This window comes from Lonchura striata, chromosome 11, assembly GCF_050655825.1.
Source record: "Lonchura striata isolate lonStrDom1 chromosome 11, ASM5065582v1, whole genome shotgun sequence".
In the NCBI taxonomy this organism is placed as follows: Eukaryota; Metazoa; Chordata; class Aves; order Passeriformes; family Estrildidae; genus Lonchura; species Lonchura striata.
The window spans coordinates 12,213,272-12,234,524 of NC_140713.1; the positions used below are offsets into that span (position 1 = coordinate 12,213,272).

The following is a 21,253-nucleotide window of genomic DNA, read 5'->3' on the forward strand; positions in this document are numbered from 1 at the left end:
TTTATCCATCATATTGTGAGTCTCAAAGGAGACCTTCTCTGATATTCTGGCCAAAGAGGAAGTTGTGCTCCATTCATGTTATGCCTCTCATGTCACCTTCTATGTTTAATGCAGGGAAATTCTGCTAGGTTTTGTAATGACTGGTGGCAACTTGGGGAATTATTACAATAGTAAATATATTAGAGTTATAAATATTGGTAAATATGTTTGCATAGATTCCAGCTTCATAACAGTGATATTTTAATTATATTACTTTATTTATTTTTTTGGCCTTTATTCTCAGAAATATCACTATTCTGCAGAAATTAATATGTAAATCAAATTAACATTGATAATTTTTCATCTAGAGAATATGTATTCCTAAACATTGATCTAGATAAACAGCTTACAGAAGGTTTTAGCTCAAGCCTGGGGTTAAATTTTAAAAATTATTATTGGCTGCTTTCAATTTCTGCTATAAATACAATATTTTTCTTAAGCACACCACATGTTCTTCTTTGGTGAAAAGTGAGACCTTTCTGATGAAAATAAGTAGTCTAGAACTACTTAATCTAAATTGATCACTTATTCCAGGAAATTAATTTTGTTTGTTGCCTTGACATAGCAAAAAGCATAGCTAAGAAGTCCTGAATATTTGTGAGACAATTTTTTTGTATGCTGCACCATATTTGAAAGATCATACACCATTATAAAAGGTGTAAAATTGTTATTGGGAAAGACAGAAGGCAGCAATGGAATCCATGTCATCAGCATTCTAGATTAAGTTTTTAGTTTTCCTGCATCTGCCTCCACTGGCTTTAGAACAGTCTTGTGCCCACTAAATCACTGACAGCTTTCTCTGGTTGTTTCAATGCAACTGGTTTAGAGTCCTAGTTTCCACAGTGAAACTAGGAATGAATAAACAAAAAAGAAAATGGAATAATAATTAATAAAGCAGATAAAAGAGAGAATTGTGACATAATTCTTAAGTAGCTTTTTAGAGAGATCTGTGATTTTCGTACTGATCCATTTTTCTTCCATCCCACAGGTCTCAAAAAATAATTTGCTTTGTGGTATGGAATTTATAGTAGACATATGAGAAAAGGATAACTAAAAGTATAATTACTGTTACTTAAGGTAACTTTCAGAAGCAAACCTGCAGGAGCAAGGTAACATAATATTATGCTAGTTTTTTGTACACTATAGCTCCTAAATTCCTCATATATTTTCAAAAATTCTCTAGGATAAAGCACATGTTGGCCTAGTACACAGAATAAAAAAGCTTAAACCACTGCATTACACACTGCTGTTTATATTGCTCAAACTTAAAGAGTATAGGGTTGCAGAATATTTAGAACATCTTAGAGTTCTGAAAAAAGAGGAAATACATATTTAAAATTTTATGATGTAAAAATATTTGCCTAATAATGTGTAATTGAATAGTAAGTTTGCTATCACTGTCACATATATTGTCACATTTATGGCTGCATTTAAAGGAGTGGAAAAGACAAAATGTAAGTGATGACCATAAAGTTCTGAAGGGGTCTTATAAATAGTGACAATTTTAACATATGAGAAGGTATGCTTTGTTAAAATTTATTTGCACCTATTTTTGAGCAGTTCTTCTTTGCAACTCTTATTAGTAACAAATCATTTAGCACACCATGGCACTTTAGAGGACTACACTGCAAATTACATTTCTTTTCTGAGTTGGGCTGCTGTTACTAGGCTGAATATGCTGTGCATGCACAAGATCGAATGATTATTAATAGTTCTAGTCTTTCCTGGGTTGCTAACTGCACAATAATGAAAAAAAAAAGCATCATGGCCAAGATACAAATCAGATGGAAATATCACCTGTGAATTTCTCATTCTAAATTTGTACAAAGCAATTAAAAGCCCCTGTACTTACATATTTCTTTTAGACTGCTCTAATGGTTTGGAGGTAACAAGGTAAGATAGACATTCTGATTAGAAGAGACCAGCACTTCCCCAATCAATAAGAACAAAAGGTCCTAATACCTCTGTACCTCTGGATGAGGGATTTTCTTCCACTGACTTCCAGTTTAGAGGTACTCACAGAAATTCATAACTGTAAAATAAGAGGGATTTTTTCCCCAAATTCTGAAATACTATAAATTTGCCTACAAATATAGTTATCCTGCTATATGTATTGCAGTAAAATGCATGTGTTTCATATCAAATAAACTGTATGAACTTTTGGGCACAGGTATACCCATATCATATATGTTAAAAACAGGTGAAGGTTCTCTTATGTGCAATGGAAAAGGTACTTTTTTCATTACTTTAGATATGATTGGTGGATTCCAACAAGTGTTGGGAACCCACAGGTTTTATACGGTGAAACACTGAACAAACTTTCCATTTAGGGGAAATGAAAATGTTATGATAATTTTATAATGGTCAAATCACAGTTTGGAATAAAAGGAGTAAACTTTAATCTGCTTCTCACTTTCCTCTTTTATTATAGATTGTGCTTTCAAGCATCATTCAATTTTGTTAAATGCTTGCTTATGAATGTTTTACATTGAATTATTGCATTTGCCTCTCTTTTGTCTAGTCTATTTCTGCTTTTTCCTGATTACTTTTTTCCTTTAATCTGCAAAGTCATTGACACAGCATGTTTTTCTCAGCTGAAAGAAATAGTTTGAGGAGTTGAATTGCTGTTACAATTACAACAGCATAGGATTACAACAACATGTTAGCTCTGTCTGTCTGTCTTGCTCCTTTAGGAGTACTGCTGGCTCCTTCTTCTGTGTAGAGTAGTAATTATTCACTGATTTACTTAACTTCATGTCATCTGCCTCCAATCTTTCCAATCGCTATTATACAGGATGAAAAGAGAGATATTAAAGTAGTAGTTGCCTAAGCAGAGGGAAGGGTTTTGATGCTATTCCTAAGACAAGCAATGAAGAGCTTGCATTATCTCAGGGCCAGTATCTCAGTATTAATTATTTGAGCACCTGTAAAATAAATTGAGAAGCTGATTTTTTATATGGAGCCCAGTAGGCGGTAAGGGATGCTCATCCCTGTACATTTGAGCTTCTTCTATAAAGAATCTGCTGTGCTATTTCTGTAGCTGTAGAGCCATGCAGCCCACCACAGAGACATGCCTTTAATGCCAAGTCATTTTGGCCTGCTATGCTTCACATTCTTTCAAATGTGCTGCTCTTCAAACCAGTCCCTGCTTCCATGGTCCCACTGTCTTTCATGCTGTTGGAGAATGTCTGTCAGCCTCTTTAGAGTCTTCCTATGATTTTTCAGGATCCTGGCATGCTCTTTGACCCAGCTGCCTCAACATGCTGCTGCTGCACTCTTGTCTCTCTTCTCTAGTCCTGTACAGAATTTGTAGTAGTTGTACAGCCTGTGCCTTGTGTTACAATTTAAAACTCTGATGTGATCTTTAACATAATTACCTCAACTTCAGGAGTTTAAAATCACAAGAATGTAGGATTACTGCAATATTCCCTCATGCCACCTTGCATGTCCCATAAGGGTTGCTCTTAGGACAGGCACAAAGGCGGAGCAAGCTCTGTACTGCCTCTCCCTGCGTCAGCTCTAACATTAGGGCATGGATGAAACACTTCCAATCTCTCCTAAAGGGCTACACAGCAGGACACATTGCACGAGCAGTTTGCAGTATGTGTCAAAAGCTGCAGCATATGCTCTCTCCTCACTGAACTCACCTGCACAAATTTAACTCCAGCAACTTTAACAGACGCTGAGCCTGAGATATTGGGACAAGGTATTGATACTCAGGAGGGGATCACACTGGAGGCTTTCTTTCCTTCCTGCCTTGTTCACAAAACACTGGAAACAACATGAATCTTACTGTTCAGGGTATTGTAGTCAGTGAATGGAGAGCTATTTTCATGCCTGTAAGAAGCTATGAAAAGTGTTATTTTAAAAAAAACAATCTACTGTAAAATTTAAGTAGTGCTATCTAAAGCTGCTGATTTTTCTGTGGCCTCAAGTGGCATATTAGCTTTTTAAAAACTATTCCTAATAAACAAAGATTCTTATCTGCATTTACTTGCTTTGAATTTAACGGAAGTGGCAGTTTTTCACTACAACAAAACCAGATCAAAAAGTGTTTTCTCTTGAATTCAAATGAGCCAAATGGGTATCTCTATCTGAATTCATTCATGCAGCTGATCTCTGGTCTTCAGCATAGTTGGGAGTTTCATGTGGGAAAAGGGGTGTAACTTTTTTACACTGAATTATGTATTTATATACACTGTGTGCCAAACAGCCAGAGCCAGGGAAACATCCTCTAGTAAACTGTGGATAATAAAAATTACTGTTCTTTCATGGAACTCCAGTTTGACAAGGATCCTTTAAAGATTTCTAGTCCAAATTACATTAGATTTTTTTTTTAAACTAACTTATTGTACTATCAGCCAATACTTCAGCCAATACTCTACAATTGTAAACATCCTTTAAGTGTGTTACTTTTACAAAGAATGACTACAAGATTATTTCAAAAGGATAATATTGATAAGTATTTTGTATAATATAAGAATTACAGGAATTGCATGCACCATTTAAGAATCCAATAATTTTTGTCTATTTGTTGAAATACTGAATGAGAGTAGTTATTAAGATTTCCTATAGACATCACAATAGAAGATAAGCATAATTGTTTCTGTTATAGTTACTATTTCCTACAAGATCTTTTCCTATAATATGAAAACAATTTCTATAATGAAAAAAAAATCTAAGAATGTGTTTGTTTTCAAATTTGGCTGATACTCAATATTTATTTTTTTTTCCATTTATATCAAATTCCTTTGTAGAGAGCGAATGTCGATCTCTAATGATCAATAAATTGGAGGCAAAGAAAGTATATGAAACTATGGGGCAGAATAGATTTCAATTTACTTACCATTACTTAAATATTATCATTATCATAATTTATGTTATGTAAAAGCTTTCCTGGAAGCGATTATCTAATAAATGTATTTTTAATAGTTTGAACAGTAAAACCAGCACATAAATTTATTAATCTTTGTTAATCCAGATGAAAAAAAAACTACGAAAACATTTTCAGCCATTGGTTATATAATTTGACAGTGTGTGTTAAACAGCTGAATTTTTCCAGCTTATGCATTGTAAACATTGGCAATCTTGAAAGGTCTAGCTCTCTCAAAACAGGGTTTTTTGAAGGGGAAATATATTGTATGCAGGGAGAAACAATCTGAACTTGCTATGAAGCTGGTGACCCAGAGAGCCACAGTTTGGCTTTCAGTTTACTTTGCTTGTGGGCAGTGAAATTACCTTGTTCTTTATCGGAGGTCTCTCCCATACCACAGTCCTGGCAGTGCCCTTTCATGAACTGCCCACCACATGCACAAGGCATTCTGCTTCTTCCTCAGGACTCTGTCAGAGTAGCATTTCCTTAGCAATCCCTGTGGACTGTAATTTTTTGTCCATTCTGTCTGCCAAAAATCAGAAACAAATCCAATTTTTTCCTCCTCTCTACCTGTGGCAAACCCCAAAGCTCTGTCACTTGCTCAGCTTGTAAAATGCAGTTTGTGGATTTACCTGTTAATTTAAACTGCTCTGTACTCCTGTGGTGGTGCAGAGCAGATGTGTAACATCCAGTAACACCCATTCACTTAGCATACATAAACTAATGACAGAGTTGACAAAGATGTTTTGAAAAAATGCATTTGCTTTTCAGCACGTGTTGTGGCCATCGGTTTGGCCCAGCTGTTAATGATTTGGGGTTGCGGGGAGTAACCAAGTAACACATGGCAAAGAATTTGTTCATTTAAAACAAACCTAGCATTTAAAGTTCTGCTTAAGTCTGTCTTAGACCTGCATCTTAGTGCTTTCAGGATCTCTGTTATTGAGAAGGATTTTTTGGAACTTATTTAAGTTGAGGTTTATTACATTTGTACTGTAAATGAGCTGTACTGGGGGAAATCCTTGGAGAATCTCCACCAGAATAGGACACAACAAATACAGCAGCAGCTGCAGCATCAGCATGCTCCTCACACTTTCAGCTAGCAGCTCAATGAAACATTTTGGCAAGGCAGAGGACCCAGTGAGTGCCAGACTGGCACTGGTACCAATTTGTGTTTTCTTTGCCTTATAGGATTTCTAAAAAAAATGTCCATCTATTTTTATGATACTGCAGCTTGAAATAAGGTGGAAAAGGGGAAAATAATTAATTCTTCTTTAGGGTCTCTTCCCTGTCATGGACTTTTGTCTTTATTCTTCTGCTTTTTTCATCATGCTAATTAGGAAAAATATTCAATCACCTGATGTTGAGGATGGTTCCTGGAACAAGATGATACATTTAATGAAGAGAATTTCCTTGAAATTAACATCATAGCTTCTTACATCTATTTTCAAACAGTCTCTGTTTTCAAACTTAAGTGTTTAAAGGCATGCTGATCTCATGCAGTACAGCAGAGAACAGGGCTGCCTTATTTCCAGAACCATAAGCACACAGCTGTGCCACTGTGGTGTAATGCTCAGGCTAAGTGGGGGACCTGCTGAGGACAGAGCCTATCAATTCAAGAAAATTGGCAACATAATTGGCAATGCATTACATTTAACATTGTGTAATTACTAGAAAGGGGACAGAAAGGAATTATCTCAGTGAACATTCTGTGCAGTGTCTTGGAGTTACTTCTAGATCTATATATATAGGCTTTCTTTGACAATTTCAGCAGGAGATGTTCCACATTGAATGTCGTTAGCTCTGGTCTAGAAGCTAAATTTGTGATTAGAATTCCCCTCAGTATCTGTCTTCAGGGGGTGGAAAATATGTATACCTAATGCAAAGTATGGCTACCTGCTCTCTAAGCAGTGCTTCACACAAGCATCTTCTGTAGAGGCTCTGCAGTCACCGCCAGTTCCCAATGAATTTGCAGGATAAATTCAAACCTATTGCCTTTAACCTGTAAATCCCTAGGTGCCTTGGGACTAGGCCAGCTGACACCATTAGTGATATTCCTGAAGGTGTAAGCAAATTATCATTGTGCCATTTTTTTTGCACTAATGTGCCATTTTCTTCGGTCTGCACTGAACAAAATGCTGAACTCCATGTCTTGTCTTTCACATGTGGTGCTTCTGTGGGTGTGTTAGATGAATGGTGGCATAAAGGAATATATGAGTGTGCAGATATGCACAGTTAGAATTAATAGAAGCCCACAATAAATGTAATTAATAAGAGCTCTGGAGAACCTCAAAATAAATTATTTTCTTCACAGTTGACAGCTAGACTGAAAAATTTGCTTGTGACAAATGCAAAAGTTGCCTCTGCAGAGGATATGAATGTGTTTAAATATCTAAACAGATGATTGTATTTCATGTTATGAATAGCTATACTCAGAAGTATGTTTCTGGAGAAAAAGAAATGCTAGGTTCCAGCACATTCCTGCCTGGATCAGAACTCCAAAAGATTTGAGCAACAGCTTATTTTTGACAGTTAGGCTTGTGTTTCTTTAAGAAGATCAAACCAAATTTTATACAGTACAGCTGTTTCAGAGTTTTAAAAGTCTTTTCTACAAGTAGAGTTCGACAGTCTCGTTTAGAAAAATGTATTTTAATAATTAATTCCTGTATTTTCCAAAAACAAAGACACTTGTTTGACTTCATGCATCTCACTGAAGTCAATGAATTTATGTATATAGAGTTAAACTGCTTACATCTTTATGCCACTGAAGATTTTGATGTTATTTATTGTTTAACCGTTCTGTGGTAAAATTGTCTTCTGAAAGCCAAGTGAATGAAATGCAGAAATATTTACAAAGGAGAGAGAAAAAAAAAAACAACCAAATGAATGAGTGCTTATTGGCCACTGAGAATTTTTTAGTAAGATTTAAAACAAGACAGTGATGGTAATTGTTGTTTGCTGTGCTTTATTGTCTGAATCATAAATTAATGTATAAGCTAAGTAGATCATTACCTCTGCTTTTGCATAACCATAGATAAACTATAAGGAAAAAATATCACTGATGGGAAAGTGTGTCTGTGCAATTATCTGCCCGCTTGCTGTTTACCATGTCTGACTATAAATGTTTTATTTTGCCCTGACCATGTTAGCTTGAGTAGGGAGGTCAGAACCATTAGCAGACTGATCCTTCTCTCCTCCTTTTTATGGCCCATATCCATTGTTATCTTCACTCCAATGACTCTTCTATTTCTATTTCAGTACAGCTAATTTAAAACAAAGTTTGGGGTTTTCAGCTCTGATTTCCTTTTCTCTCTCTCTGTAGCTATCTTTTCTCTGAGCTGTCTACTCTTCAGATGGTTGTTACCTCCTGTGAGCTCTTACTGATTTTCAATACTTATGTTAGTTTTTGTGACTTTTACTATTGTCACAATATCTTAGATAATCTCTATTAATTTTGGAATGAGAATGTTTCCAAACTATTTATTCATTTTTCTCTTGTGGCAAGCTATAAATTCTCTTAAGCATCTGAATTCAGCAAGGACATCCAGTTGTCATTCAACACTGTTATTAGCTGCTTTAGTTCTTGAGAATCTGCATTTATTTCCACATTTACATGCTTATGTTTTAGTCATTTGTCTTTTACTGTGGCTACAATAAGATAGGAGATACTTTACACACAATTAATATTTATCCTGGCAAATGTGACTGAATTGCTCATCACTCTTATAACAGTGTTTGATCAAACTGCCAGTCATTCAGCTTATTAGTGTCAGTGTATGTTACTGATTTTTATTGTTCTTCAAGCAGACTCATTTTCAATTCACTTGCCAGTATCCTTTTATTTCTGTACTCTAGAAACTTCAGTACTCTTCAGCATCCAGGGTCTTGCTCTGGCCAGCATTTTCTTTCACCACAGGACCCCCTAAGTTCTCCACCACTTCCAAATGAAGTAGCAGACAATGTAACTGCTCCTCTGTCCTATTTCATAGGACATTGTTTCTCCACAAATCTTTGCAGTGTCCTCTCAGGAGCTGGTAGCAAAGTAGTTGTGCAAAGGTGAACATTTGTGCAGGAAGCCTTCCCAGGAGAATGGTTACTTCTCTTCTTGAAAGTACCATGGGAGTGTTTACATTCCATGCACAAAGGAGCAAGCAGCTTGGAGAGAATTGTGTTTAACAGCACCTTTGAAGTAGAGTGCTTCTAATAGAGTAAGTATTAATGAAAGGCAAGAGGATGGCAAAATAATGTGTTAGAGAAAAATCCAGATACGAATTTTTGGAAAGGATTTAATGTAGAAATTGCATGATTCTAGAGGAGTACATAGAATCCAGTGAAATACAGTTTCCATCTTTATAAAGCCACCTTGCAGAGACTGTACTACAGAAAGGAAAGGATACAAATAGGATGGAGTCAACTTCCCCACAGCAGCCCTCATAGTGCTGTGTGTAGAGAAGAATAATACAATGAATGCCATCATATGAATTTGTGTTTTCAGTTCTGGTCACCTCATCTCACAAGGAGTATAGAGGGGAAGAAAAGTAGTTCACAGAAATTATAGTAGACATAACCAAGTGATATTTTAGCATTATAAACCAGTCAGGCATAAGAAAAAACCCTTTGAATTTTATATTTAGTGCAGAATCACAGATGCATATTAGCCCAAGGCCCTGTTTGTGTGTCCGGTGCAAAAGAGCTTCATACACATTGGAAATATTAATAAATCAAATGAGAACAAATATGTGTGGTTGTAATTTTCTGCAAAATAACAGGTGTTGAGTGCATGTATTAAGGCACCTGTTTCATTTGGCTGTTATTTGACCAGAGATGCTTATTCATGCTAAATTTAGCTAGGCTGTAGCAGAGCATGAGTTCACTTGGGAATGTGAATCTGTGAAATATGCTTTCACTGGAGCATGGTGAATAATTTAACTCACTAAATCTCTTTTTCAGCTTGCCATTTAACTGTGAATAGATTTCAATTTTGATTTATTTTGTTCTTCAAGTTATTCAACAAAAGGTTTATGCAAATACATTGCAGCCTAAGGACAGCTCATATATTACCCACAGTGATTACCCACTAGCTTCTGCTGCTGCTGAAGGGACTGATTCAGTGCTCATTGAAGTCATTGCAAAGGCTCCCTTACCCTTCAGTTACCAAATCCTGCAGATATTTTTTCCATTGATTTCAGTGAGGATGGGATGAAGTTCTCAGAGGTTTTACTCATGGTCTCTGCCTGGTCAGATAGCTCATGTAAAGGAGTTTCTGCTGCTTAACAAGAAGGCTTGAAAATCCACAGAGAGTCCTTAAAGATCATTATGAGACCATTTCCTCAAAAGCTGTGCATTTCTTCATGGTATTTCATCTTTCTGAAAAAAAACCATTTGGAAACTCATGCAGTACAAACATATCTGCAACAAGTGATTTAACAGCTACATAATACATTTCTAAGTCATTACATATATGTTGTGTATTTACCAATTTACAATCAACTTAAACAATACCTATTGGGAATTTATGCATTATATAAAAGGAACACTCCAAAATGTGAAGAATTTTTATTCATTGCAATATATAGCAATTAAGTAATTTTAAACAGTTATTGATAGCATTGGTTCTAGCATTTTGGAAAAAACCTGGTTTCTTGTCAGCAGTGCAGAGAGTATGGATTTCATTTCTTACATTCCAAAGTCTTATTGGGAAATGTATCTGAATAACAAATACAGGAGAAAAACTCTCCATTGTATGATTCATGCAGGTAAAGAATTTATACACTTATATATAATTTCATTTAATAGCTGATTTTTTTTTTTTCAAGGAGATGAAAATGTAGATATATCTAAAATAAAATATCTTGAGATACTTAGGGGGTTTCCTCTGTGTTTATAATTTAAAAGAACAATGTGTTCATTTGGATTCTGTAACATCCATTCTAAGAAAGGCCTATTCTAAGAAGATTAATTTTTAATCCGATTTTATGATTATTAGGTCTTACTTAGTTGTTTATAAATGTAGAAAAAATTTACTTCATAGTTTTATTTTCAGTCATTAACCATAGAATAACCTGTGATGATATTGGTTGCTTAACCAAGTGAAAGATTTAAGTGTGTGCACATTTCTTTAGTCACTTGGCAATTTTTATGTCAGTCAATTCTTTGAATTTCCCCCTGACATGACTGATGATGAAATATTAGAATATACTTAATTTATATGCAGAACTATCATTTGAGCTATCAATATTATTTTGGTTTACAAAGTCCATAGTATATTATCAACACTTTGTCCACCCATCATCTGGATGCACAGTATTTATTTTTATGCTGAATCTTTAACCTCTCCTCTTTTTCCTGAAGGAAATTCTTGACTGAATTTTTAGGGGACATCATAGAAGAACATAGTTCACAGTTTCAGTGATTACTTAAGAGAATCTTGTCATTAAACTTCATGTTTATCTCAATCTGTTCTTTTAATATCACAGAAACTTCTTTCCATCCCACTCATTTTTCCATTTATTTAATATATACCTTTTGCATATTAGATATTTTGGTGGTGGTGTGAACCCTCTTCCATCATATTTCTTTTAATGCCATATGCTTTCACTGCTGGATTTTGGATTTCCTTGGATATTTGTAGAAACAGTAAACATGTATCTATTTTCTTTCTGATTTGTCTCATTGCTTGCACATTCCAGGTTTCTTTTTCTTGTAACATTTAGCAGCCAACAATTACTTCCCTCCTGGACTGTTCCAAATACTCTTGCCCTTGTATTCTTGAAAGTATCATTGCAAACATATTGAGAAAAAGAACCTTATTTCTTTTGTTTTGTGAATAAGCTTTTGAAATGCACCTGGCAAAGGACAAACAGCAGGTGCCAAGTGATTTGAAGTGTCTGCACTACAATTTTCTATTAAACTAACTGGACAAAAAACTCATCCATGTACAATATCCAGCAGACGAGAGAAGATTTTGTTAGGTTGTATTTTTAGGACTATAGTTAATTCAGTAGATGGCACTATTCCTCCTGAGTCACTGAGTTAATAACCCAGATACAAGGTGGCTCTCCACTATGACAGTTACCTTTTTCTTTCCTAGATGATACAGAATAAAATTTTTGCATCCATTAAAAATTCCCATGAGATTATTTGCAAGAACATGGGAAACTTTCTGCCAAGATTCCAGTTTGATGATTTGATTTGAATTAATTTATAGTTGTGTTCCTCTGTATCTGGGCACTGCCTGCACCCTTTTTGAGTTGAAATGATTAATGTGGTAGTTCTACATAGGGTGATATGGTGTGGTAGCCTACAAATCATGTAGGCTGCAGAAGCTCTTGCTATTGCTTCAAAAAATGCAGTGATCACTCCAACCCACTTCCTGCCTCTGATAGTTCATGGTGGCATGAGCATGCCTGTGTGGATTGGGATTGGTCTGGATTGCAACCAAGGAAGGAATCCCCATGCAAGTTATTTAGCCTGGGTACTTTTCTTAGTCTGGTTCATGTTAAAGTGACCAAGAAAATGGTGTAAGGGAGTGGAATCAAAGAGGAAATCATAAAAGAAGCTGACAAGATGAATTCTTTTAGTAACATGAGCAGTGTATATCAGCTTTAAGTGTCCATGGCTGCAAACACTAGTGCTGAATTCAGAATTTAAAACTTGGTATGGAAGCACTTCCAGTTCTGCAAATTCAGACCCTGGTTGAGCACGGGCTCCTGCTGTGTAACCAAAAGGGCTGCAGCCACACCAGGCCCTAATCCAGCACAGCTTCCCTCTGTTAGTTTGTTTGACCCCTGAAAAGCAGGCCTAAAACTCAATATGTTGTGTGAGCAAGGTGACAGGAACACTGCCATGTCATCAGGCCCGAGCAGTTCCTGCACTGATCTGGTGGGAGACACAACAGCACCATGGCTTCTGGAAGTGTGGGAATGCCAGAGCTCAAAACTTGGTCAAAAGAGCATTGATTAGGAGAATCAAATAATGAGAAGGAAAGTTGTATATGCTCTGGGTGTGCTTCTGTCCTCAGAAATAAGAAGCAGCATAGCCTCAGCATTTTCTTTAAATAAAAACTTACTTTTTATTGGATTGGATTTTTTCCCACTAAAATCTAGGCATTTTTGTCACACTTGTCTTGAAGATAACTAATTTTTTTTTGCCTTCAAAAAGTGTGATTCAAATTATTCTGTGATTCTACTTTGTTTAGTGGACATAAGAGTGGCAGACATGGTGACAGTCTCATTGCAGGCATTCAAAGCTGACACAATAAATCCTGAGTTTCTCTTGAAAAAATATTACAAAATGACAGATGAGTAAAAGGAAAGGAAATAAAATAGTTCAAAGGACTATACCAATGATTTCCCAAATGTCTTTCATTTCACCAGGAGGGAAGTTGCTTTTTTTATATATCCAAGTCTTAAAGGATGAGGTTAAAAATTTGGTGCATTCTATATATTCAAGTTCAAGCATTGGAACTTCAAGCATTTTTGTCCTAATAGTGGTGAGCTAAGAGTATCTATTAAAATAACATATGCATTCTCTGCAATGTATTACTGACTTTTTCAATCAAGTGGAAAACAAAGGTATTTTAGAGTAAATATAATATAGGCAATCAAAACCATTTTTCTTCCTTTCAGTTAGATATGATGTCTTCTAAAACAGACCACAGTCATAAATGGAAAATTATTAAAGATAGTGGGCAATTTGAAAGGTAAGGGTGGAATTTATTGCTATGTCTCAAAATGGCCTAATCTAGAATTAATTTTCTTTAATAATAGTAATAACATTTCACTTGCTTGTTTTGGAAATGTGGTGGGAACACAGCTGCTTTCTCTGAGGAATGAGTTGTAGCAGCTTGTAGTTTCCCCTCCTAATTTGCAGGGTTGGAACTAATAGGCAGGTAGATATTTAGTGCAGCAGAACACTGGAGTATTTCTTACTTTGTATAACAGAATACCAAGTGCTGTTAGCAGAGTAATTAGATGTACTTAGTGAAGAGTGGGTGGTGTATAAACACAAGGGTTGGTAGACATAGCCTTTGGATACTTTGGATATATATTTTTAGTTTTTATAATAATGGCTTATGTCCTGAAACCACCTCCTTGGAACACACATCAGCATTGATTAAAGGGAGAATGATCTGTGATTAAGATATAGTCAGGGGATTTGGGTAATCTGAGAGCTATCCCCAGTTTGGTTTCTAATGTCAGGTAAATAATTTATGCAGGTTGTGCAAAGTTTTGGAGCTAAATCATGGTGATATTCAGGGTTCCTGTGCCTCATCCTACCACCTCACAAAGTGAATGTTTCTCTAGCCATGTTACTATCATGGTTTAACTCTATTCCTTTTACAAAATAGGAGTAATTCCATTTTACTTAGAAAGTTTCTTTAAAATCTGTAATTTCTGTGATGTGTCTAGCCATAATGATGTGAGTAATCTGAACGGTTTTTTATATTGACACATAATTTTTTAGAAATCAAAGTAGTTGTAGCTGATAGAAAATCTGTGATAAATAAGAGGATGATAGATTTTATTTTTCCCAAATCAATAGATTTAAAATTTCATTTAAGATATGTAATTAAATAAAAGGTTTTTTTCATTATTTTATTGGTACCTTGGTCATATCTTCCCATTATTGTGCTGTCATCTAAAACAGCCCTTAAGAAGCAGTATTGCACAGTTTTGATATGTAAATAACCTGAGTTTGGTTTGAAATAATGAACCTATTAAAAAACCCCAAACCAACATCTATAAATAATTTTCTCTAGCTTTCTCACTGAAGTCTTGAATGTTAAATCACTCTTTTTTAAAAAATTCAAAATAAAATCATAAAATTTCATTTAAAGATTTTATTTAAATAGGAAGGTCTTTTAAAATAACATCAGTTGCCATGAAATACTTAGAAAGTGGGAAAATGTTTTTTTCCCTTAAATGTATTTTTATACAGATGTGCATAATGGGGTGTTTTGCACACTGTGCCATGAGTAGCAGTGACCCCTGTATTTCAAAACTGGTGTAATAGCAACCAGGTAGTTACTACTGATTTGTGTTAATTGCTGAATGTCCAAGCAGTGATTGTTGTAGGTACTGTATATATGGTGTTAAAAGTCTTTCCATCCTTGCTCTGACTCCAGAATTAAGATTACTGCTTGTAATAAGGCAATAAATGATCAGCTTTGTATTTTCTCCAGTTAAAAATACTAAATTACTAACATTGTGCTCGTCTGCTCTCACCAGATTAAAAAAAGGAAAGAGTCTGGCAATAAATACATTTATTTTCTGTACAAAGCAGTAATGATTCTCCTTGCATTCTTCCAAATTCTCCCAAATTCTGTCACTCAATAATATGTTGCTCTTGTCAGCATAAAAGGGTCCCAGATGGACACGACAATTCAGCTGCGGATGCATCCTTCCTTCATTTATATTGTTTAATAAGCTTATACTGTGTCTTCAGTCAGTACTTTCTGTCAGGTTCATGTGTGTTCTTTTTAAAGCAGTTCTAATTTCACAGATAAATCTCTGTTTGAGCTGTCAGAGTATTCATTGTGCAAGACCAACTTTGCAACACTCCCAAGGCAAAGCAATTAAAACTCTGCATTTCCCTTAGGCCTTCTGGATCCTAATGGCTGTTTATATTTTCTGTGAGGGTGATGGAAAAATGAAGAGATAGATTTGCTCAATACAGAGCAGAAGCATTAAATGATACTGACCTTCTTTAAAAATGCGTGTTTTGTTATGCTGAATGCTTTCTTATCCTTTCAAACCGTGTTTGGCATGGCAGCTTGTTCTGTCCTTGCAGATAAAAAGTGGTTCTGTGCTAATAAAGAGTTAGCAGCTTTCTAAGATCTAGTGAGAGAAAGAAACTTTCATTTGCATTTGTGCTGGCCATGGGAGATTGTAATTGCTATGGCTTGTGGCAAATTTGTTTGCATGAGAATATATCCACATGGGTGATTCAGAGTTAATTTTAGATGTTGGTGAGGCCCTGAAAGCTCTACACATTTTTTCTTTTTAGTGATGTCCAAGGTTCTCTTGTTTTACAGTTCCAGTGCTTCCTCTGTGAAATTGAGGCATGTGCATGTGACAGTTGGTTTTCATGAAGACAGATCACTGTCTGTGCAAGGTTAAACCTCAAGTCCATGAGTTTTGGCAGCCGCATCACTCAGAAATGGCAAAAGACCATCACCTCTCAGTCCCTTGGCTGTCTGTCTTGTCAAAAGCTTTTCTGGAGCATATTATGTCATTTAGAATGTCTTTATAATGAGTATGCAGAAGTAATTTGACCCAGGTATAACTGCTACAGGAACCACAAAGAAGAGAAATTAGATTGAAGCTACACTGTTGAAGAATGTGGATGAGAAAGGGATATGAAAAGCAGACTTCGTGATTTTCCTATAAGGAATGACAATTTCCAATAAGTAATATCTAGAAATGAGGATAGGCCTGTAATTCATACATGCTGAATATCCAGTGATCATATGTGCTTGAATACAAACTGTAGAAGCTCAGACCTTCTGAAAAGTATCTGTTAAATAAAAATAAACCTTGAAGAGTCCAAAGCCTAATTTTTAAGCATTTGAAGCTGGAGGCAGAATTTTAAAAGATCATAACTCCAACTAGGGCACGCATATCAGGACCAGATTTTCAAATACACTCACCAGCACAGTTCCCATTGTGACACCTACGACCCAAATTTTAAAAGACTTTGGCCCTCAGCATGCTTAGGTCTTTTTAAAATTTGTCTACAACTGTGTAGATGTAATAGAACTTCTTTCTCTGAAGTATAAATATCTAAACCCAAGAATGGAGTGAAAGCTCATAGAGAACTTTCCTCAGATTTTTTTGAGTGAGTGAAATTCAGTCTTCCATTCTTGTATTATTCTCTCACTCACCTGAGGATACCTGAAGCTACAGAGAAACTCATGAGTACTGGGATAAATAAGATTCAAGGAGATTATGTAAGAATAATTATGCATTCATCTATTTACATATAAAACAGGGAGACTCTAGACCAGCTTCTATAGTCTCTGTTCAAGTTTCTTTGTTGCTTTTATTCCTCCCAGATTATCTTCCTTTGTCATTAGTGAGACTTGGATACCACCAGTAGAAGTTCTATTGGAAAACCATGGATTTATTTATGGTTAAATTAAAAATTTTATATTTCTGAAAATGCTAGTCAACAGTGCAAATGTTATTTATTGCAAAGTTGTTTTTTTAAAAATATTTTTCACTACAAACTTTTACACATTTTTAAATAAAATCTTAAGGAAGTAGCTGACTTACTGATAAGATCCTTCTTGAGAAGAAACTTTCAATTGGAAAAACTATATGTATTATTTTCAATTATTAAATACAATTTAACTAGGAGAATGTAAAGTATCTGAAGTGAAAGACAACATGTTAAATTTTCATTTTCAATGGAAGGCTAATTAAAAAATAAGTACCTGGATTTAACATTAACCTTCTTTTAAAAACCAAAGAGGATTTTTATATCACTTTATAGCATTTAACAGACAAGAGATATATGAATTTATACATTTAAATATCTTGTATTTTTCTTGAGTGGAAATTTGAACTAATATCAAAGAATGTCCTGAGTGTGTAAATATAATTAGTCTGGCTATTATGAATCAAATCCTTCATAATCCTCATACATACAAAGGCTGAAGGATGAGATCTATTTGTCTATGTAACTCCTGAAATAGAGTTGATTTGCAATGGCTACGCTAATTTAGCTTATCTATAAAATGAGCACATATTACAAGTGCTGTTTTATTCTTCTAATATGCTGTGATTAATTTTATAACTAATTTAAAGCCTTAGACACTAATTGGTTCTTGTGGATGCACACACAGTACCCTGGCAAAAAGCACATTTCCACAAAGCCTTGGGGCAAGAAAATACACCAGATAAGCTCTCTCAATCTCTTATTTGATGAGCAACATGCATTGTAAAGGTTTAGCAAAGAATAAAAACCACATTTTTAAATGTACTGTCCAAATAAGGCTTCTGCAGAGGCATTAGGGCATAAATTTTAGTACAGCTTCACCTTTAAAAAGCAAGGTTAAAGCCAAGACAGATCCTGAGGTAGTTTTCTTCATTGGAGTGTCTGTGTAAGGGATCTGTGGCTCCTCTCCCCTCTCCTACCCATCATGTATTACATTGTTACTGACTTGAATTAATTCTATGCAGTAAATAACACAATCCACGAAGATGACAAGCCATAGAATTAACACTACAAGGCAAAAATGCTGCTTGAGCAGAAGCAAGGATTTTATCATGTAAATATGCAAATATCTACCTATATACTGATATTGCAGTTTCAAGTGTGTTGACACCTATGGACTAAAGGAGATAACTTTTGTATGGTTGAATTCAGTCAACTGTATTGAATTGCAGCATAGCTTTGCAAAATGCCTCAGGAAGGTTCTATGTTTAACCACAATCTGAATGTGTCTGAAATGCCTGCAATTTTCTTGAGGTAGTAAATGAAATAAAGCCTTTCAAAAAAACTCAAAGTAGATGATATAAATTCGTTGTTTTGAAGATGAGTAGTGTCAGTATTTTATTTGGCAGCATTATTTGTTGGGAAGTGCTATTTTCATTGCATATAAGTAATTGTCTGAACATTTGCATTTGTTTTTTACAGCCAGTGTAGGTTACTACTAAAATACAGTGTCTCTGACAGGTTTATAATTTTGCTGACACAGGTTGGCAGATAGATGAGCATCTCACATGGAATATAAACATAAATTTCAATGAATAAATAGAACAGGGTCTGTTAGCACAGTCATCAAAAGAGAAAAGCCTCATAAGAAAATAACAGAAGGCTTTTGACCCTTTAAATTATAGCTCACTAGCTCTCTGCTACAATGAACCAAGCTCCCAGGCACTGTTGGTACTCTGACTCCCCTCTGGCATCTCCTTGTATGCTGTTCACATCAAAATCCCCATGGAAAGTCACATGCTCCCAAAATTAAGTAGCTAATAGACTACTCAAATAATCCAGGTTCTGGGTCAAAGAACGTCTGTATGTTTGAAAGTCTGTAGTCTGCAAGATTCAGGACTGAGCATCTTTAGAAAACTGTAGGAAAAATGAAGGCATATTTGAATATTTCTGACTGTTTTCTGTTTAGCTTTTGCCTTTGTAAGGTAAAGCTCAAAGGAATTACAGTAAGGAGTTCAAATGAAATAAAAGCAGGGAAGTGCTGTAAATATTATTAATTAGCACTCATTTTCTTAGAAATATTTCTCAGGCATTGTCCTACTCACTTTGCAGGGTGGATCCTGGGTACTGACTACCAGATGATCTGCTGGTGTGACTTTAATGAGTGAGAAATGCTGCCTCACTGCTTAACTTTTCACACATCTTTTTCAGTACCTCCAGGGATGGTGACTCCCCACTTCCTGGGCCAGCCTGCTTCAATGCTTGACAACCTTTTCTGTGAAGAAATTGTTCCTGCTGTCTGGAGGTGTGTCTACAGCTGCTTGTAAATGCAAGAGTCTTAATTTCAGGTCTGAATTTGAAACTCTAACTTCTTTGGGGAGGTAATTACCCTAATATAGGGTTATAGATTGGGTTTTTTATTTGTCAGGAGCTGGTGCTTGATTCCTATCTAGATCTTGGCTGGTTTCAGGACACTGAGACTGTTACTACCCCACTTATGACATTCACTTATGACATTGGGATTGTTACCCAAAATTTACAGGCATCCTTTCAGACAGCTGGGATGTGTGGCTGTAAACACACCTGAGCTAACGTAAAGCTGCCTCATTACAGCCCTGCAATGAATGAACCCATCAAATGTGGAATTGAGTGTGCTGTGTTCCTGACTTTCAACAACACTGCCTTCCTGCCTTGGAGCAGACTCCCCAGCTGAGCTGTTGAAATTAGAAGTAGTTAAAACATGTTCACTAATATTACAGACATTACTCCTTTTACAACCTGTTTTTACTTTCCTGACTTGACTATGACAGTCCCTTTACTGCTTGTACTGTTCCTCCTAATTGTCATTTTCATACCTGTTATTTATATTACTCCCTTTACTGTCTTTGAACCTTCGGTGAAAGACTCTGTTGTCAGAACAGCAAACCTGGGAACTACCATAACAAAAGACCTTTTGTGAATCAGCTAGTTTCAGTTATTTACAGTAAGGTGCTTTGATGTAGAGGAAAGATGTGTGGCATTTTTTTAAACAGAAGTTAATTATAATTCTTAATGTTTGTAATTGTTTCAGAGACTATTGTTGGAATTTTCACAATGGATTTAATAATGTATGTGGAAAAGCCTTGTTTGTATTTTAAACAATTTCTACCTCTCAGAAGGAAATTTTTAAAGTGCTAGATACTTGATTTCTTTATGCAGGGTTGTGGGGTTGTTTGTTTACACATTTTTCATCTGAGTTACTGTAATTTTGCCTCTGGCTGTTATTTTTCATTAGTACTTTGGTTTTTCATTATTGACAGATATTTTTGAAAAATACTGCATATATATGTTATGTTTCTTAACAAGGGTATCTTTGGTAGATAAGCCACAGTGGATGAGAGTGTTCTTAGAGAAAATTGGAAGGAGCAGGGATTTTGATAATTAACCTAAAAGCTGAAAACATGTCTGCAAACAATTGAAAAAAAAACCCCAACTGTTATATAACATTGTCTACCAGGGAGAATTGAATTTTTTTTCCATTAACAGCAACTCTGTTCTGATATCTTAGCTTTTTTTCCCTAACTATATATCTTAGCACACAGACCTTTGTTCTCATTTACATTCAGTGTCTACACTGATTTTTTTACTCTTATAAACTTTTACCTCTTCTTCCTATTCTTTAAATTTTATCCCAGTTAATAATAGCAAATTAGCTCTAGGCAAAAAATAAGCTCTGGAGGAGAGAAGAAAAAACTGTACTACACAATAAATTAATTAAAGTAAACTTTAAGTTATCTTATAGGACAGACCACTTCTTTAAGGGGAATAGGTCATATTGAGCATCTTACTTGGCCTTTAGCAGAATTTGTAGTGATGTGTGTGAGATTTTTAAGTGTGTGCTACTTGGAATAAAGTACATTGTGACTCCTGCTGTCATTTCCTGGCCTTTTGTGTGTGATGTTTTGCAATTGCTTCATTATGATTTTTGTGTGTATTAAAATAGAACCTGATGCAGAGCTGATGTAAGTGTAGTTGCAGAGTTCTACTCATTCATCTCTAGTATAAATTCAAATTCTCTTTGACTTTATGAAGAACACAATAAAATGTGTGCAGACTAAAAGCATATTGATAGGTTTCCCATTTAGAAAGGGGTTTGGTGGTGAATCCTGCAGTCTTCATTCAAACAAATCTTTTTGTTGAATTCAG

General features: G+C 35.4%; 1 long non-coding RNA gene across 4 annotated transcripts in view; it reads left to right on the forward strand.

The window, feature by feature from the left end:
* LOC110473527 (uncharacterized) overlaps positions 1–21,253 on the forward strand; it is a 152,326-nt gene that overhangs the window by 37,320 nt on the left and 93,753 nt on the right. For all 4 annotated transcript variants that reach the window (XR_014957875.1, XR_014957872.1, XR_014957873.1 and 1 more), the window contains exon 3: positions 19,280–19,416. This is a non-coding gene — a long non-coding RNA (uncharacterized LOC110473527). The remainder of the gene's footprint in view (positions 1–19,279; positions 19,417–21,253) is intronic.